The sequence below is a fragment of the Lonchura striata genome, chromosome 23 (assembly GCF_050655825.1).
Source record: "Lonchura striata isolate lonStrDom1 chromosome 23, ASM5065582v1, whole genome shotgun sequence".
NCBI classification, from domain to species: domain Eukaryota; kingdom Metazoa; phylum Chordata; class Aves; order Passeriformes; family Estrildidae; genus Lonchura; species Lonchura striata.
This window is the reverse complement of record NC_140725.1, coordinates 4,160,651-4,179,943: the sequence shown is the minus strand read 5'-3', so window position 1 is coordinate 4,179,943 and position 19,293 is coordinate 4,160,651. Positions and strand designations below refer to the sequence as shown.

The following is a 19,293-nucleotide window of genomic DNA, read 5'->3' as shown; positions in this document are numbered from 1 at the left end:
TCCAGGATCGGGGTCAGCCCGGCAGGTTTGGTCACCCCTGGCCATAAAAACCTTGCAGGGACTGAGTGGGGGTTTGTTCTTCTCTTCACACTGTCCCAGGAACAGGGTGGAGTTGTTGGTGCCACAAAAATTTATCCACAGTCACCAGAGGTTTGTGTCTAAAAGAAGACAGAGGAATCCTGAAACTTTACTGGAATAAAGGGAGAGGCCATGGGGCATTCCCAATGGGGTCTCCCAGATTTTTAGAGGATGCAGCATCCTTTTAATCCCAATTTCCCAGCTGCATCTCTTCTCTTTCCTCACTGGCTGAGGTACTTGAGGGGTACAGATTTCCCAAATCACCAAACACAGACCCCCTTCTCATGTGTACCCTGCCCTTTTTTTCTTTTCCTTGTGTCAGTCAATGGAATTTCTGTGGAATTTATGGTTCTCCCATTGTTTCTTTCATCTCTCTGTATCGATCTTTATTTATCAGCAGACCCACAGTTGGTTTGTAAGGGCAAATACTTCATTGGTTTCACTGTGGTCTCCGTGCAGGGCCAGGAGTTGGACTTTGATGATCCCTGTGTGTCCCTTCCAGAATATTCCATGATTTCATAGTGCCCAGAAGAGGAATCACAACTTCACCCCCCCTGGTGTAGCCGGGAACGTGAATTGTCCAAATCAATTATCACCAGTTTTAAGATGACAGCTTTGCCATCCCCATCTCAGTCACATCCAACTCACTCAGCAGCCACTGGGACTGTGCAGCTGATGAGAAAGGGATAGAAAATGAATTTTGTCAAATCAAGCAATTTCTTAAACATAATTAATCCCACTTTACCTAGTGGTTGGGGTCTCTTTTGGGATTACCTGATGACAGGTTTATTTTTCACATAGAAAATAAATGAATATTTTTTTAACCCTAGAGTGGTTTGGGTTGGAAGTGGTCTTAAAGATAATTTAATTCCAACCGTAGCCATAATGTAGATATGGTTAATGTGAGGTATTTTAGAGATTCTCTGGTGTTTGACACATTCTGGGGTGTTTGACACATTTTGGGGTGTTTGACACCCTCTCCATGAGAGCTGCAGCTCCCATTGCTGGCTGATGGAACTGCAGTGTTGTGGCTTTAAGTGGAATGAGGAAGTTCAAGTATTTTATCAATGTAAATGATGAATTCTGGGGAAGCCAAAACTGGGTCTTCAAGCTGCTGCTCCAGTTGCTCTTCTGATAACTCAGCTGCTGCTTTTTTTGGGGGAGAAACGAAAAGAAGCAGATGGGTTTGGAGTTCAGTGGGGGTGGTAGGATTTTGAAGACCCCTTTCCATTGTCTCATCTCAAACTGGGACTGGGGCTTCTCTGTCCCCAAGGACTGCAGGGCAGGGAGCATCACCTGTGCTGCCCCTGGGAGTGGGAGAGCTGGAAAATCGCGTTGGGAGCATCCCCGGCGTGGAAGGAGCTGGTTCCTGCGGTGATCTGTGATGTAAATCAAAGCGAACAAGCCGGGCAGGGTGTGCTGCCTGTGCAGCCCGAGCTGTGCAGATGGGGATGAGCTCGGGGATGCTCAGTCTGTGCCTCCCTGCCTGCAGCACGGGCTTCAAAGAGCCGAGCTGTCGTTCCCCTCGCCGCGGTCCTGGTGGCTCTCAGCTCTTGTGGCTTTTTGGTGCCATTAAAATCAAGCTGTGAACAGAAGCAGGTTATTGATTCTTGAGAGCAGGAGGATCCTTTGGCAGGCAGTTAATGAGCAGAGAACTCTTCCAGGCTCTGATTTTTCCAAGGGTGTTGAAGTTGTAACATCTCAGTTAACGCGTGACAAGGAGCTTGCAAAGCCTCCCGGGCCTCCAGAATCAATCTGCTCATAAGTGGGGGTTTAGGGCAGGCTTCTGCCTGGTTTGGCTGCTGTGGATTGATCCCCAAAACCTTTTTGGGTGGCCATGAGTGAGGAGAAAGAAGACGGTCACCCTCTAACCCCTTCTTGCTGTTGGGATTCACTGGGGTGACTCTCATCACCCTCTGGGGACACTGACACAGCCTCGACCCCAAAGCTGCCCCTTCAAAGGCTCAGATCCTCACTGCAGCCTCCAGAAAGAATTGCAGGGCTTGTTTTTTTTTTGGAATAAGGGACAGGAGCACCTCAGGAATTGTGTGGAATAAGGGACAGGAACTCCTTGAGAGCTATGTGGAATGAGGAACAGGAACACCGCAGGAGCTGTGTGGAATGAGGAACAGGAACACCTCAGCAGTTGTTTGCCAGAGATTTTTGGAGCTTGAGGAAAATGTGACATTGACCTGGGACTCTGGGATGTGACCTTGTGTGGAAATGAGCTGTGACCATCCCTAAATGAACCTGGACAAAGGCTGTGGTCAAGAGGAGAAACATCTCTGAGGCTCCTCCAGCAGGGTCAGGGAGCTGTGCGCGTTTGGGCTCTGAGTTTGTGCACCTTCCCAAGGCTTTTTCCTGGGAAAAGCCATGTTCCTGTGTTCCAGCACCCTCCTGCATTCACTGTGCCTCCTCCCCAGCTCCAGGACCTGCTGTTGGAGGACCAAAATCCCTCCTTTGCAGAGGCAGCCGATTTTAACTCCTGGTTTGGAGAAGTCATCACTCTTCTCCTTGTGGATGTGCAGGAACATCCACTCACACCCTGCACCAGTGTAAACACCACCCACGATGGTGCCAGCTCCGCTAAACCCAAATTCCTGCCCTGCCAAAGACACCACAGCGGGCCAGGGTTTGCTGTAATAATGTATGAGAGTTTATTGGGACTTTCCAAGGAGCTGCAGTCACAGGTAGGAGAGGAGGAAGTTGCGTAGGTTGGCCGCCTTGGTGGTGAAGGAGATCATGAGATCCTTCATGCTCGTCCTCCGGCTGGCCATCCTCATCCTGCTCCGGCTCCTGGGCCTGCCGCGGCGGACCCTCCTGCGCTTCATGCGCTCAGCTGCCTCCATGTAGACCTCCTTGTCTTCTCTGGGCAGCCTCTGCCACCTCCTGCCCAGCCTCCTGGCTATCTGCACCATGGTGAGGTTGGGGTAGGTCCTCTGGAGCCGCCGGCGGTGCCTGGCCATGAACAGGAAGAAGGGAGGCAGTGAGCGCCCGGAGGAGCCGAAGCGGATGGTCCTCCTGAATCTCCTTCCCTTCCTGGCCCGGAGCCTGGAGCGGGCCCTGCTGGAGCTGCGGAGCGTGCGGCGGGGCCTGTGGATGGTGACGCGGAAGTACATGGCGGTGCTGGGCCCGCGGCGCGAGCGCGCCGGCCGGGCCATGGTCGCGCGGGGCCGGTTGGGCTGGGCTGATGGTGGTGCTCCCCGGCTGCCTGGGGCTCTTCAGCCCAGAGCTCTTCAGCCCAGGGCTCCTTGGGGCTCCTCAGCCCAGAGCTCCTTTGCCCGGAGCTCCTTGGTGCTCCTCAGCCCAGAGCTCCTCGGAGCTCCTCAGCCCGGAGCTCCAGGCTGTGCTGCCCCTCCGCTCCGGCTGCCGGCGCTCTCTGAGCCACAGCGTGGCCAACGCGGGCTTATATCCACCACGGTGTTGTGACATCATCCCCCAGTGGCCAATCAGGATGGGCCAGGCCTGGTCCCTGCAATGCTATTGGCTGGAGGGGGGTGCTGATGTCATAGTCAGCATGGTGGAACGGGTTTGGGTTGACATGGGAGAGCTCCCGTGGATGGAGCTTTGGGGCGGCGGCAGTGACGACCCTGGGGACACGCGGGTCCCAAACTGAGGCGCGCTGATGGCATCGCCATGGGGGCAGAGCAGACCTTGGATGAGCTGGGGAAACACCATGGATGGAATTTTGGGATGTGCCATGGGGACATCACTGGCCTTTGGGACACACGGGTCCCAGCACCAAGCAGGACGGGCCAGTCCTGGTCCCTGTGACTCTGTGGGCTGGAGAGGCGTGCTGATATTATGGCCATGGTGGCAGAGCAGAACTTGGATGATCTGGGGGAACACCATGGATGGAATTTTGGGATGTGCTGTGGTAACATCACTGGGCCTTTGGGACACGAGGGTCCCAAAACTGAGCAGGACAGGCCAGTCCTGGTCCCTGTGACTCTGTGGGCTGGAGAGGCGTGCTGATGTTATGGCCATGGTGGCAGAGCAGAACTTGGATGAGTTGGGCGAACACCATGGATGGAATTTCAGGTGAAATCACTGTGCATTTGTCCCAAAGCCAAGCAGGACAGGCCAGGCCTGGTCCCTGTGACTCTATGGGATGGACGGATGTGCTGATGGCATCGCCATGGGGTCAGAGCAGACTTGGATGAGTTGGGGGAACACCATGGATGGAATTTTGGGATGTCCCATGGGGACACCACTGGGCCATTGGGACATGAGGGTCCCAAAACTGAGGCCTGGTCCCTGTAACTGTGTGGGCTGGAGCGATGTGCTGATAGCATCACCATGGTGGCAGAGTAGGTCTTGGATGAGCTGGGGGAGTTCCATGGATGGAGTTTTGGGATGTGCCAGGGTGACATGTGGTCCCCTGAGCAAATCAGGAGCTAGGCCAGGCTCCTGCAACCTGGTCCCTGTAACCCTTTTGGCTGTGGAGAGGTGCTGATTCACTGGGGTGGCTCTCATCACCCTCTGGGGACACTGACACAGCCTCGGCCCCAAAGCTGCCCCTTCAAAGGCTGAGATCCTCACTGCAGCCTCCAGAAAGAATTGCAGGGCTTGGTTTTGGGCGTTTGTTTTGGTGCCAAGCTGTGGGGTACCCTCAGTGTGTCCATGAACACAGACAAGGCCACGTGTGGGAGCACCGCAGCAGAGGAATTTATGAAATAAATCTGCTGTTCACGAGTCCTCCAGTGCTTCCCCTGCTATTGCTGCCACACAAGAGGATCTCGTGCACACAAAATGAGAATTGCTGGCATAAGGAGAGTGGAGCTGGCTGAGGGAGGGGGGATGAAGTGCCATTGTTCCCTCAGAACAAGAGGAGATCTCTGCAGAGCTCTTGTGTTCTCAATGGGACCACAAGTGCAGCAGCCACGTCTTGGTGGTTTTGTGCTCAGTAATTGGATTTTTTTAGTTTGGGTGCAGGGGAGTATAGGAAATTTTGGGTTGTTTACCCAAACTTCAAAGTCCCAAATGTGTGTCTCGCACCTGTATCTGACACCTGTGGTGGCAGATGTGTGTTTGTGCCCCTGGTCAGGCACAGAGAAGTGGATTTCTGATGGCTTTGGATAAAAATCTATCACTCCTGCCTTTTCCCTTCTGCTCTGAGGCTCATCCCCTTTGAAGCCCCACGTGGAGAGGGCAGGGACAGCAAATCCCAGGGACAGAGACAGCAAATGCCATCCTGGACAGCTCTCAGGTGAATCCATGTAGCTGGCCTGAAGGGAGGGTTGTCCAGGCAATGTCCAAGGTGTTTTAAAATTCTTTTTCCCCGAGCAGTGACAAGTCAGGCAGCATCACGACAAAAATTACATTCCTGGGTCTGTAACAATGCCGTTAACGCTAGTTCTGAGCACATCAAAAAGGTGCTGAGGATCCCAATGACCTAAAATTGTGCCAGTACTGAGAGAAACCATTCTCTGCAGTTGTTTTATTGCAGGTGTTAACTACAGTGTGGAAAGCAGAGGAAGGAACCCACCCCAGGCCCCCAACATACGTTCCCCCCATAATATCCATATTTATCACTTACCCCCCTCCTCCATCAGCTGCCTGCAGCTCTTCCAGGATCATTGTTTTCTCTCTGCTGCTGGAAGGCATCTCCCAAACTGTTATTTCTCCTTGTTAATGCATTTCTCTCACAGTTATTTCCATCTCTAGTCTCCACACCATTAGTGGGAAACACATCCAGGTGGATAACGACCAATTTCCAGTGCCCTGTTTCCCATCCCTTCCTGTTTTCCTGTCACTAGAAGATTTCCTGCTGCAGATAACTGGAATTTTATTGTGTGTTCAGAGCTGGCAGAGTTGTCCCTCAGCCTCTCAGGTGGCATTTCAGTGGAAGAGACTGGTGGGAATGGCCAGACTGGGAGTTGATTGGGGTGTCCTTGTAAAAAATGGATATTTGCAGGCAGAGCTGCAGGAATTTGGAGCCATTCCTCAGGACCAGTCCTGCGTGATGGGTTCAATTGAGTGGAACCCATGTTCCAACTTCCCTGGGCCTGATTTTGCCTGAGTGCCACTTGTTCATGGAGCTTGCAGGCTGAGGGATGGGGGAACGCAAAGATTCCGTGGAAAGCGTAATTGGCTGGGTGATATCTGGGGCCTTTCTGACCACTTCATATTTGTAACGTGCCAAAAATAGCTGCTCCTTCTGCTGGAGCCACGGCTGCTGCAGCTGGGAATAGATTTTAATTGATGGATCCTGTCAGGCTCTCAGCGGCTGTGCAGGCAGGAGAACCATTAAAGTGAAATTTCTTGTCCCTGCTCAATTCAACAGTCTGCTACCAGCTCATGCCAGCCTTGCAGTTTTCCCTTAATACCTCCAGCTTTTGTACCCGTATCCTAGGGCCATAACCCGGGATTTTAGGTTTCCCAGCAGAGACAGCTGCTGGCCATGGGCTTTGTGTCCTGCTGGCACAGGCGTGCAAAGATCTGACAAAATCCTGTGTGTGGAATAAGGGACAGGAGCACCTCAGGAATTGTGTGGAATAAGGGACAGGAACTTCTTGGGAGTTGTGTGGAATGAGGAACAGGAACACCTCAGGAGATGTGTAGAATGAGGAACAGGAACAGGTCAGCAGTTGTGTGGAATGAGGGACAGGAACTCCTTGAGATTTGTGTGGAATAAGAACAGGAACACCTCAGGAGCTGTGTGGAATAAAGGACAGGAACACGTCAGGAGTTGTGTTGAATGAGGAACAGGAACACCTCAGCAGTTGTTTGCTGGAGACTTTTGGAGCTTGAGGAAAATGTGGCATTGACCTGGGACTCTGGGATGTGACCTTGTGCGGGAATGGGCTGTGACCATCCCTAAATGTGGGATGTGACCATCCCCAGCCTCTCCATCACGCACAATTGCACCAGCTCCGCTAAACCCAAATTCCTGCCCTGACCACAGCGGGCCAGGGTTTGCTGTAATAACGTATGAGAATTTATTGGGACTTTCCAAGGAGCTGCAGTCACAGGTAGGAGAGGAGGAAGTTGCGTAGGTTGGCCGCCTTGGTGGTGAAGGAGATCATGAGATCCTTCATGCTCGTCCTCCGGCTGGCCATCCTCATCCTGCTCCGGCTCCTGGGCCTGCCGCGGCGGACCCTCCTGCGCTTCAGGCGCTCAGCTGCCTCCATGTAGACCTCCTTGTCTTCTCTGGGCAGCCTCTGCCACCTCCTGCCCAGCCTCCTGGCTATCTGCACCATGGTGAGGTTGGGGTAGGTCCTCTGGAGCCGCCGGCGGTGCCGGGCCATGAACAGGAAGAAGGGCGGCAGTGAGCGCCCGGAGGAGCCGAAGCGGATGGTCCTCCTGAATCTCCTTCCCTTCCTGGCCCGGAGCCTGGAGCGGGCCCTGCTGGAGCTGCGGAGCGTGCGGCGGGGCCTGTGGATGGTGACGCGGAAGTACATGGCGGTGCTGGGCCCGCGGCGCGAGCGCACCGGCCGGGCCATGGTCGCGCGGGGCCGGCTGGGCTGGGCTGATGGTGGTGCTCCCCGGCTGCCTGGGGCTCCTCAGCCCGGAGCTCCTCGGAGCTCCTCAGCCCAGAGCTCCTTGGGGCTCCTCAGCCCGGAGTTCCTCAGCCCGGAGCTCCTCGGAGCTCCTCAGCCCGGAGCTCCAGGCTGTGCTTCCCCTCCGCTCCGGCTGCCGGCGCTCTCTGAGCCACAGCATGGCCAACGCGGGCTTATATCCACCACGGTGCTGTGACATCATCCCCCAGCGGCCAATCAGGATGGGCCAGGCCTGGTCCCTGCAATGCTATTGGCTGGAGAGGGCCGCTGATGGCATCACCATGGTGGTAGAGTAGGTCTTGGATAGACTGAGGGAGTTCCATGGATGGAATTTTGGGATGTGCCATGGGGACGTCACTGTGCTCTGGTGACACGTGGTCTTCCAAGCCCAGCAGAAGGAGCCACATTCTCCTTCTGTAACTGCTGGCTGAAGGGATGTCACAGTGATGTCACAGCGATGTCACAGTGATGTCACCATGCCACTCTGATGATGTCAGAGTGATGTCACTGTGTCACTCTGATGATGTCACGGTGATGTCACAGTGTCACTGGAGGTGTCACGATGATGGTGACCATGGTGGTCACGTCACATCCCTTCACCCGGGCCCCCCTGCTCCAGCACCAGGATTTGGGCTCCGTTTCTCACCCCGTGTTTCACAAACCTGTGACACCAAGGAGGGAAGCGGAGCCCTCCGAGGTTTTGTCACGATCAAATGTGGAGCCGCCGCTTGCCGCTGCGAGGTGGCCGCTGATAATGGGAAAATGGTTCAGTAGCAGCCCTAAAAATAATTGTCTGTGACAGCTCTTCTTGGTTCCTGTCAGGAGAACCACTGTTCTTTAAATCCACAGCCCTTGGACTCCGTGGCTAATTTATTTGGGTGGACTTTTCATTAATTTGAAAGGTTCTTGTCGTGGTTTGACACGGAAAGATAATTTTTTCCGGAAGGAAGGGGTCAATTTAGATATTGACCAATTGAAAGTAGACACGCCTCTGAGAACACAGAGGGGTTGAAAGCAGAATTCCCAGGGGAACTCGCTCTCTTTGGTTCCGGTCAGCGTGCAGTGCAGACCTTCCCCCGCCCAGCCACGAGCTGGGTGGGGGAGGGGAAGCCCATGGCCTGAGAAAGGTAGGCCGAAAGCCCCAAGGGTGGTGAAAGGACTGGAACCGGGCTGGCCCCTGCAGATGGAAGGGTGGAAGAAATCTGGGATGTCTCCATTTCCCCCCCCAGAGTTCCTCTCCCGAGAGGGAGAGAGAAAGCCGCAAGGAAGGAGGAGCGGGGGGAGCTGCTGCAAGGTGCCCAGTTGTGTGGGAGTTGCTGGATGTCCGGGCATCGAGCCATCCTGGGAGTTCGGACTTTTAACCCTTTCTTGAGAAAATGAAAGCTTTGTGAATTTTCCTTTCCCCTCCTCGGTTTGAAAGAGAGGAAGAGGGACACCTTGGACCCTGGGATGGGATGTTGGAAGGAGGAATTCTGGATGAGAGGGGGACAAGGAGTGGCTTTTGGCTGGACTTTTCCGTGTTAGCCACAACCTGAACCAAATCTTCTCCGTCAAGAGGGACTGTGTTTTGGGAGGATGCCAGTGAGTCAAGAGACCTGCTTCAGCTGAGAAAAAGACAAAAGTGGAGTGAACAGAGAAAAGGTTAGGGGGTTTGTGGTGGCGCCCCCTTGCCCTGGAAAGGAAAGAGAAGAGAAGAAGATCTCTGTTCTTGAGCCCTCGGCCCCAGGGGAAAATGGGGGGGACTGTGGTCCCAAACAATGAAAAACTGAACTGTTGTTTTCTCCCCTCTTGGCAGGGCATCCTTGAAAGGAAAAATCCTAAAGGCAGTCTGACCATCCATGCATTGGTGGTGAGAGCACTGTGCATGGAAAGGAGAAGGGTCACCATGGCAAACTTTTTCTCCGGGCGGTGCCATGTGTGACATGGAAACACAGGATGTGGAGCTGTGTTTCTTGGGGGGGTCTGTGGCACAGGAGAGACTCTGTTCCCTCGATGGACTGAGTATCGATTGCTTGGAGGGCGGAAACCTGATTGGGGTCCAGATTGTGTCTCACTGTGGTTTGTTGGAGTTGGGTGGTGGGGGGAGGAATGTTTTGCAAGGTTTTCATTTGATCTTTGTGTGGTTTTTTTCCCCCCTTCTTTAGTTTTCTCTTTTCTTTAGTAGTAGTAGTTTAATAAAGTTTTTTTCCTGTTATTAAGCTTGGGCCTGCTTTGCTCTATTCTAGATTCCACTTCACAGCATTCAAGGTAGGGATCACATTTTCATGGGGGCACTGGCATTGTGCCAGTGTCAAACCATGACATTTGGTTCCCTGACCGGGAAAAGATAAGATCAGATAAGATAAGATAAGATAAGATGGTGATAAGGTGAATGTTGTGAAATGGGATCAGGAGGAATAAGAGCAAAGCATGTGTTGGGTTTTGAGATGAATTGGGGTGGAGATTTAGTGTAAGTTTCTGTTTTATGTAGAATGTGTTGAATGTAATTTTGATAATGATTTTTTTGTAGTCTGTGTTCTCAGAGGCGAAGGGTGGAATGTCGTGGTTTGACACGGAAAGATAATTTTTTCCGGAAGGAAGGGGTCAATTTAGATATTGACCAATTGAAAGTAGACACGCCTCTGAGAACACAGAGGGGTTGAAAGCAGAATTCCCAGGGGAACTCGCTCTCTTTGGTTCCGGTCAGCGTGCAGTGCAGACCTTCCCCCGCCCAGCCACGAGCTGGGTGGGGGAGGGGAAGCCCATGGCCTGAGAAAGGTAGGCCGAAAGCCCCAAGGGTGGTGAAAGGACTGGAACCGGGCTGGCCCCTGCAGATGGAAGGGTGGAAGAAATCTGGGATGTCTCCATTTCCCCCCCCAGAGTTCCTCTCCCGAGAGGGAGAGAGAAAGCCGCAAGGAAGGAGGAGCGGGGGGAGCTGCTGCAAGGTGCCCAGTTGTGTGGGAGTTGCTGGATGTCCGGGCATCGAGCCATCCTGGGAGTTCGGACTTTTAACCCTTTCTTGAGAAAATGAAAGCTTTGTGAATTTTCCTTTCCCCTCCTCGGTTTGAAAGAGAGGAAGAGGGACACCTTGGACCCTGGGATGGGATGTTGGAAGGAGGAATTCTGGATGAGAGGGGGACAAGGAGTGGCTTTTGGCTGGACTTTTCCGTGTTAGCCACAACCTGAACCAAATCTTCTCCGTCAAGAGGGACTGTGTTTTGGGAGGATGCCAGTGAGTCAAGAGACCTGCTTCAGCTGAGAAAAAGACAAAAGTGGAGTGAACAGAGAAAAGGTTAGGGGGTTTGTGGTGGCGCCCCCTTGCCCTGGAAAGGAAAGAGAAGAGAAGAAGATCTCTGTTCTTGAGCCCTCGGCCCCAGGGGAAAATGGGGGGGACTGTGGTCCCAAACAATGAAAAACTGAACTGTTGTTTTCTCCCCTCTTGGCAGGGCATCCTTGAAAGGAAAAATCCTAAAGGCAGTCTGACCATCCATGCATTGGTGGTGAGAGCACTGTGCATGGAAAGGAGAAGGGTCACCATGGCAAACTTTTTCTCCGGGCAGTGCCATGTGTGACATGGAAACACAGGATGTGGAGCTGTGTTTCTTGGGGGGGTCTGTGGCACAGGAGAGACTCTGTTCCCTCGATGGACTGAGTATCGATTGCTTGGAGGGCGGAAACCTGATTGGGGTCCAGATTGTGTCTCACTGTGGTTTGTTGGAGTTGGGTGGTGGGGGGAGGAATGTTTTGCAAGGTTTTCATTTGATCTTTGTGTGGTTTTTTTCCCCCCTTCTTTAGTTTTCTCTTTTCTTTAGTAGTAGTAGTTTAATAAAGTTTTTTTCCTGTTATTAAGCTTGGGCCTGCTTTGCTCTATTCTAGATTCCACTTCACAGCATTCAAGGTAGGGATCACATTTTCATGGGGGCACTGGCATTGTGCCAGTGTCAAACCATGACAGTTCTGCAGGTTTAAAAGCCTTCATTAATTACGCTTTAGCAGATGGGAATGCAATAATGTTCTGCAGGTTTGTCTGGGAGGAAGAGAAATTCCCAGTGCTTTGTTTGGTTGTTTCCAAAAGGTGAAATCAGCTGTTCCCAGGCAGAGCTGAGCTTGGCTGTCCCTGTCAGAATTCCTGTGACTGAGGACAGGACTATGAATAAAACAAATTGAAATGTTGACCACTCATTCCAAGTACAAGGTGATTTATTGAATTTCCCAGTAGTGTTAAATATTCATATGTAGCTGATTGCATAAGTTCTAAATTATGAAACAGCCCCTGCTCTGTGCATCTTGTCCCTCTGAAAGGTAAAGTTGGGGGAGCAGAAGCCTTGGAAGCCGGGAGTCATCCCTGCGTCACACACTAACCCTGGGATTGTGTAATTCCAGCACAATTAGGACTTGTGCAATCGCTGGGCTGGTTCATCCTGGCACAGAGGGGCTGAGGACTCGTCAGGCTCATGACAAAATCCAGCCTGGACAGAAGTGGCTTCCCACTTTTCCCACTTCCCCTGCTGTGTTTACTCCAGTTGTTTTCCAGTGGCCTCGGCTGGTCTGGTAAATAAACTCCATTTGTGCCACCAGCCTCGTTCCTTTCATGTCCCTGCTTTCCCTTTGAGTGGAGAGGGTGATTTGCATTCCATTTATCTCTTCCTTCCCTTGTTTCCTTTGCTCTCCAAAGAGAACCTGCCCTGGTGATTATTCTGGGCCAGTGAAATAATTTCATTCCAGCAGTCACAGGTCCCTTCAGCAGGTGCTTTATTATCTCAATAATTCAGCCTAAGAGACTTTCCAGCCTCCCCAATTCCCACAGTTCAGGAGCTACAAATAAAACTCTTTTTCTCTTTCCCTGATTTGGTTTATTTAGCCTCTTTTTTTTTTTTTTTTTTTTTACTGTGTTCTTTCCAGATCCTCCCCAGGAATTTTATTCAAATGTGGAATTGATGCTGTTCAGCCCAATTGCCTTAAGGGGTGCATTGTGTTAAAATACATATAAAGGCAGCGCTGTCCCACTTGGGCTGGGTCATTTATAAAATTCACTTTGAATCGAGGCCATTTATCTGAATTCAGCACAATGTTTGCTCATGTCCCTGGATTACCTACATACTCCATCCAAATAGGTCTTTTAGGTCCAGGGAAATCTGGGATAGAATTGCTGGGATAAACACAGGGCACTGCTGAGGTGAGACACATCCATCCATCCATCCTTTCTCCAACACGGGGCTGGGTTTAACCCACCACCATTTTTATGGGGTTTCTGCAGCAGAGAGACCAGAATAAAGCACTTCTATTACTCTTTTATTGGAGGATTTTCATGTGGAACAGTGATTGTTAAGGTCAAATAATTTGTGCAGAGCAAAGCCCAGGAAAACCAGGCTTTGGACACGTTTAGACACTGCAGGGCTCTTCCTGTGGCTGTGCCTGCTCCAGGTATTTGTTTAATCCTGGGAAGACACATTAAGACATCCTGGAATTGGTGATTCGGGGGATTTGTGTCTCCATTTTCCTGCCTGAACCTGCTCAAGGCCTGTAGCTGTGCTAGGACCTTCTCAGCGCCCTGATCTCATCAGGGCAGAGGGTCCAGATGTGTCCTGAGGCTGCCCAGCCCTGACCAGGAGGGAGAGATTTTGGCACCAGTCCTGGCAGAAACTAAACCTTGCTGGTGGACCTGCTTGGATTTGCAGTGAAAAACAGAATTTGCAACGCTTGCATTTAGCAGATAATATTGTATCCAAAGAGGCAAAATGGGGGGAAAAAAAACCCCAAAATTCAGCCACAAAATGCCACCAAAATGCCCAGAAATCCCTCACAGACCTTGGCCACTGCCCTGTTAGGTAATGAGTGTTGATGAAGGGAGGGAATTGGCTCCAGTTTCCCGAGGTGGGTGAAAATTCCATGCCAGGAGGAATAATGTCAAAGGCAAGCCAGGAAAATTAACAGGAGAAGAAGACTCTCCATGAATTGCAATTAAAGTTGAGGTAAAGCTGTTGCCAGAGTGCTCCGAGCAGTGCTCCCAGCCCCTCCTTGTCAGGAGCAATCCCTGGAATACACAGCAGCTCCTCATTGGAAATAACAAGTTTTTACTGTTACTTTCAAAAAAGCTGCAAGTGAAAACAGGCTCTTGACAGAAACCATCAGGACACAGCAAAAAAGAAAAAAAAATACAAACAAAAAAAACCAAAAACAAACCTAAGCAGGAAGATGAGAAAAATGTCACTGCTCGTAATGATGTTAATTAGGAGGTAAATGAATGTTGACATTTGAGAGCTGAGCTGAAAGGATCAGACGTGTGAAGGTGTGGAGGATCTGTGTGGAGTCTGATGGAGGGAGAAGCTGAAATGTCTGCAAGATTCCCATTCCTGCAGGAGAAGAAAGGAGAAGGTTCAGCATTTTCTTTGTTGGTTCTAATAATTACAGAAGGTGAATCCAGCTTTTAAAATCTTTGTGTCTTGAACTTTTCCCTCTTGTTTGGGGCGGCAGGAAATGGTCTTAGCATGGGAATGGGGCTTTAAAAGTCCCAAGGTGAATAGAAAATATTTTATAATCTGGTGATATTTGGGTGAGTTTTTGCATTTATTACAGGTACAGGTGTGTAGAGCTGAGCTCAGAAGCTCTGTTTGAATCCCAAGTCCCTCTGTAGCTCAGGTGGTTCCCTTCAGCCCAGCCTTGGTGCCTCAGCTGGTTTTGGGGTGTGTTTTGTGGTTTTTCCTCATGCAGAGCAAAGGGGAGTAGAACCATGGAATTGTGGCGTGGGTTGGAAGATGTGGAACACGCTGGACACGTCCTTCCCCCTTTTGTTGTTTTCTTCTGTCAAGGTAAAATCCTTTCACTCCATTCCTTGAGAATTCCTTGAATCCTCATTGTGCCTGAATTCCAGAGCCTGGGAGATTTGACTTTTGGCTTTTGCAAGCTGGAGTGAGCAGCTCTTCCCCTTGGGAATTCATCCCAAGCTGCTGAGGATCACCCTGCTGGTTTTTCAAACAATAACCTTTATTCCCATTTTTTTTTAACATTTCCCCAGTCTCCTTTTTCATGCCATGAAGTCAGGGATCAGGGAGGTGTCTGTCCCGGGAATTGGGGCTGCTCAGGAAGTGTTCCTCATCTTTAGGGCCTCGTGCTGCCAGCTTCTCCTGGGAATGCTGCCGTGCACCAGGAGAATCTCTTGTCCTTGCCCTGCTCACTCCGTCCTCAAACCCAATTGATCCCCTCTGCAAGCCCTGTGGATTTGATGCTCCCGGATCCCTCCTTTTCCTCCTTTATTGTCCTGATGGGAAGTGAAAGGGACAGGAGGGGAGCGGTGCCTCTCAAAAGCTGCCAGACCTTCAGCTGCATGTCATCAACCCGTTCCTTCCTCTACAAGTCACACCACGTTGCCTTTCATTCCTCGTCCTTTTTAGTGTGAGTACTTATTCCTGTTTCCCACTTTAATGCAATTATACCACACTTCTCCTTTCCCATATCCCAGGAAGCTGCTCAGCCATTACATGGCATTAAATGGAGTAATTGCAAGATTAGGTTCCTTCGGTCAGGCCATTAAAAAATGCCATTACAGAGGAACTGCAGGAGAGCGCCTGGAAAATCAAGCTTTGAGGCTGAAAGCTCTGCAGGCATATTTTTATTGTTATTGACCACCCCAGGGCCTCTGGGAGAACGGAGCCAAGAGCATTTCTGGGGTTTTTGTCCCCTGAGGAAGGAGTGAAGGCAGGAGTGGCTTCATGTGGAGTGGGTGGGATCAGCTGGGATCTAGGTTGTTGTCTTCAGTGCGAACTAAAAATATAAATTGTCATCCCTGTGAGGCAGAGCTGGAGTGCTTGTCCAGCTCCTTGGGACAGCAGGGCCAGGGAGCTCCTGGAGAGCTGTGGAGCTGAGGAAGGGCCTGGAGCAGGAAGGGCTGAGGGAGCTGGGGCTGAGGAGATGCTGAGAGGGGCCCTCAGGCCTGGGTGACCCTGTTGTGACCCTGGCTGTCCCAGTGTGTCCCTGGCTGTCCATGGGTGTCCCTCTTGTGACCCTGGGTATCCCTGTTGTGTCCCTGGGTGTCCCTGTCTGTGTCTGTCCATCCCTCTTGTGTCCCTGTTGTGACTTTGTGTGTCCCTGTCCATCCCAGTCCGTCCCTGTCCATCCCAGTCCGTCCCAGTCCGTCCCAGTCCATCCCTGTCCATCCCAGTCCATCCCAGTCCATCCCAGTCCATCCCAGTCCATCCCTGTCCATCCCAGTCCGTCCCTGTCCATCCCTGTCCATCCCTGTCCATCCCTGTCCATCCCAGTCCGTCCCTGTCCATCCCTGTCCATCCCAGTCCATCCCAGTCCGTCCCAGTCTGTCCCTGTCCGTCCCAGTCCATCCCAGTCCATCCCAGTCCATCCCTGTCCATCCCAGTCCGTCCCAGTCCGTCCCTGTGTGCAGCACTCAGAGCAGCCCCAGCTCTGCTCCAGGCCCACGATGGCCCCAGAGCCCCGGGCAGGGCTGAGCCCAGCAATTCCCTGCCCAGGAGGCAGAACTTCCCTGTGGGCCCTGGAGCAGAGCCCAGAGAGGCTGTGGGTCCTCCCTGGCTGGGGATATTCCAGAGCCCTGGGCACAGCCCGCTGTGCCCTGTGCCCTGGCATGGCCCGGGGGCACCAGCTGAGCCTCTGTGCTCCCTCAACCCTGCCCCACTCTGGGATTTTGGGATTTATCCCCACCCACATGGGTTTCTTTGGCTGAAGGTGTTTATTTGGTGAAGGTGTCCCAGAGCTCTCTCTGGGTTTCATTCACAATAAAACAATTTTGCCACGTTCTCCAGTGGTGTCACCAAGGCTGTCACCTTGCCAGGTCACAGATGCTCCTGACTGACCCTGCTCCCTCTCTGGGCTGGGGATGGAAAGTTCCTGAGTGAGGAAGGAATCTCACTTCTCCTCTCTGGGCTGGGGATGGAAAGTTTCTCAGTGAGGAAGGAATCTCACTTCTCCTCTCTGGGCTGGGGATGGAAAGTTTCTCAGTGAGGAAGGAATCTCACTTCTCCTCTCTGGGCCATCAGCAGGAGCTGGCCATGCCCTCCCAGCACTTGGGCCTTGTCACCATCATCCCTCTGCTGCATCCTGAGCCTCTCCTCAGGTGGAGCCGGACTGTGGTGGCACCCCCAGAGCGGGGAGGACATAAAGGACAGCAGAGCCACCCGAGAGCCAGGGCAGGGCTGATAAGGAGCTGATTTGGGAGGAGCGACTTGGAATGCTGCATGTCAATGTGGGAGCGCTGAATCCCAAGATAAGATGTGGGCAGGTGAGATAAGACAGGGGCAGGAGGGCTGATCCCGGGATATTTCCCGAGAGCAGCTATGTGCAGGTGCAATTCTCCACCTGCTTTTCCTTGATAGGGAGGTGACCTCCCTCTGCTGCCCGCTGAGGTTTGGGGTTGATATTTGGGTAATATTTGTCAACAGGCCAGACCAAACGCCGCCTTGATTTGTGTTCTAACTCACCTGCTGTTTGTAACGGGGATTTTCATGAGAGAGGCAGTGAGGGGAGGGTGTGTAATTTAATCTCCTGCCTGTAAAAATCCATTTCTGCTTGTACTTGTTGATAATGTAACTGTGACACAGCAAATACCAAATGACTCGAGTGCACTTTGATAGAGATGTCATAATGAAGGGTGAGCTGTACCCACAGGTACAGGATGCTGCTCACTTTGATGGACAACTGGAACAATTGGGGGTTTTTTATCTTTTTTTTTGTGTTGATTGTCCTTGAAATATTAACATTTTTTTATAGCTGCCCTCTCTGCAGTACTCTCACCTGCAGTTGTCCAGGGCTCCATGAAAATAACCATTTTTGTCTGAACTAAGGAAAAACTGACTGGAGCAGAAAGACCAGGTTTGGGTGAGGGTGGATTTGTTCCAAGGGATTCCAAGGGCAGAGCGGGATTTCCTGTAAAATGAACATTTTGTGTGGTCATCAGCTGCTTTCAGGAGTACAGATGAAATCCTTGGAGATGTAGATTTTAGAAAAAGAACAGAAATTATCCCTTGGAACGAAACCAAACCTGCAAATCCTGGCTGGCTTTGTCTGACTTGGTAGCTGGGGAAATGAGCGCCACGAGGACTTGTCTGGGAGGGCTGAAAGTGGCCAGTGAGGGGTTTGGGATGGGGGAAAATCACTGCCTGATTTTGCTGTGATCCAGGGAAATCTGACCTGCTGGCTGAGCAAAAGGAACTTTTCCATGAGATGGCCACCAGCTCCTCTTCAGTGCTCAGAGGAGCTGGTGGCCATCAGCTCCTGCTGGCTTTTGTCCCTGAGGTGCCACAGGCAGCTCCCAGCCAGGAGAAGGTGCTGCAGGCACTGCAGGAATTTGGAATTCTCAGCTGATCCCACATTTTCCTGCCCTGGAGGGGATCCTGCTGCTCTTCTGGAGCCACAGCAGCATTCCAGCAGCATGTCTGGGCACTCCGTCCAACCCCATCCCCGGGAGCACTGGTTTCCCACTGGGATTCCACTGAAGAGCTCTGGGGCACTCAGGGCTGTTCAGAATTAATAATTTTCAATTCTCATTAAGGATGATGTAATTAATTCAGACATAAGGCAGCGCTGAGGCAGCCTTGACACATATCCTGCAAAACTCTGAGCCCTTCACACAATCAGAGAATCCTGGAATGCTTTGGGTTGGGAGAGAACTTAAAATTCTTCTCATTCACCCCCCTGCCATGGACAGGGACATCTTCCACTCTCCCAGGTTGCTCCAAATCCTTTTCAAGCTGGCCTGGGACACTCCCAGGGATAGGACAGCCTGTGCTGTGTCCCAGCACTGCCCTGGAAGGAGCAGCAGATGAGGAGTGGGAATAAGAGAGGAATAAGGAATGGGAGTGTGGAAGCAGCTGGTGGAGAGTTCAGTCCTTGCCCCAGGTTGCCCTGCCTGTCACCAGCGATTGGTTGTGCTCAGGTAGAAGCTTCCAGAAGGTTCTGCTGGTGGCCTGTGTCTGTGTGTCCAGCAGAGAGGTGCAGACAGAGCCATGTTCTCCCTACGAGCGTCCCACCCTGCCTCAGGATCCTCCTCCCCAGGGACCTCTCCTGGTGTTCCTGGTGTTCCTGGCTGTGCTGGGTTTGTCCCATTCTCCCTGTGACCATCCCAACCCCAGGGTGCTCCTCCAGGGACATTTCCTGGTGTTCTGGCTGTGCTGGATTTATCCCAACCCCAGGGTGCTCCTCCAGGGACATTTCCTGGTGTTCTGGCTGTGCTGGATTTATCCCAACCCCAGGATGCTCCTCCAGGGACATTTCCTGGTGTTCTGGCTGTGCTGGATTTATCCCAACCCTGGGGTGCTCCTCCCCAAAGCCCTCTCCTGGCATTCCTGGCTGTGCTGGATTTGTCCCATTCTCCCTGTGACCATCCCAACCCCAGGATGCTCCACCCCAAAGCCCTTTCCTGGTGTTTCTGGTGTTCCCGGCTGTGCTGGGTGTGTCCCATTCCCTCTAGGATCCATCAACCCCAGTATGCTCCTTCCCAAAGCCTTTTCCTGGCGGTCCTGGCCGTGCTGGATTTGTCCCATTCCCCCTAGGATCCATCAATCCATTCTCCCTGTGACCATCCCAACCCCAGGATGCTCTCCCCAAGGTCCTTTCTGGTGTTCCTGGTTTTCCTGGCAGTGCTGGATTTATCCCATTCTCCCTGTGACTATTCCAGCCCCAGGGTGCTCCTCCAGGGACCTCTCCTAGCGTTCCTGGCCGTGCTGGATTTATCCCATTCTCCCTGTGATCATTCCAGCCCCAGGGTGCT

General features: G+C 52.1%; 1 protein-coding gene and 1 long non-coding RNA gene across 5 annotated transcripts in view; both read left to right on the top strand.

Annotated features, from left to right (window-relative positions):
* CSMD2 (CUB and Sushi multiple domains 2) overlaps window positions 1-19,293 on the top strand; it is a 289,568-nt gene that overhangs the window by 99,438 nt on the left and 170,837 nt on the right. The gene's annotated exons all lie outside the window — the stretch shown is intronic.
* On the top strand, window positions 8,492-11,402 carry LOC146765556 (uncharacterized). Its single transcript, XR_014949919.1, has 2 exons — window positions 8,492-8,707; window positions 9,376-11,402. It is a non-coding gene; the product is annotated as an uncharacterized LOC146765556 (long non-coding RNA).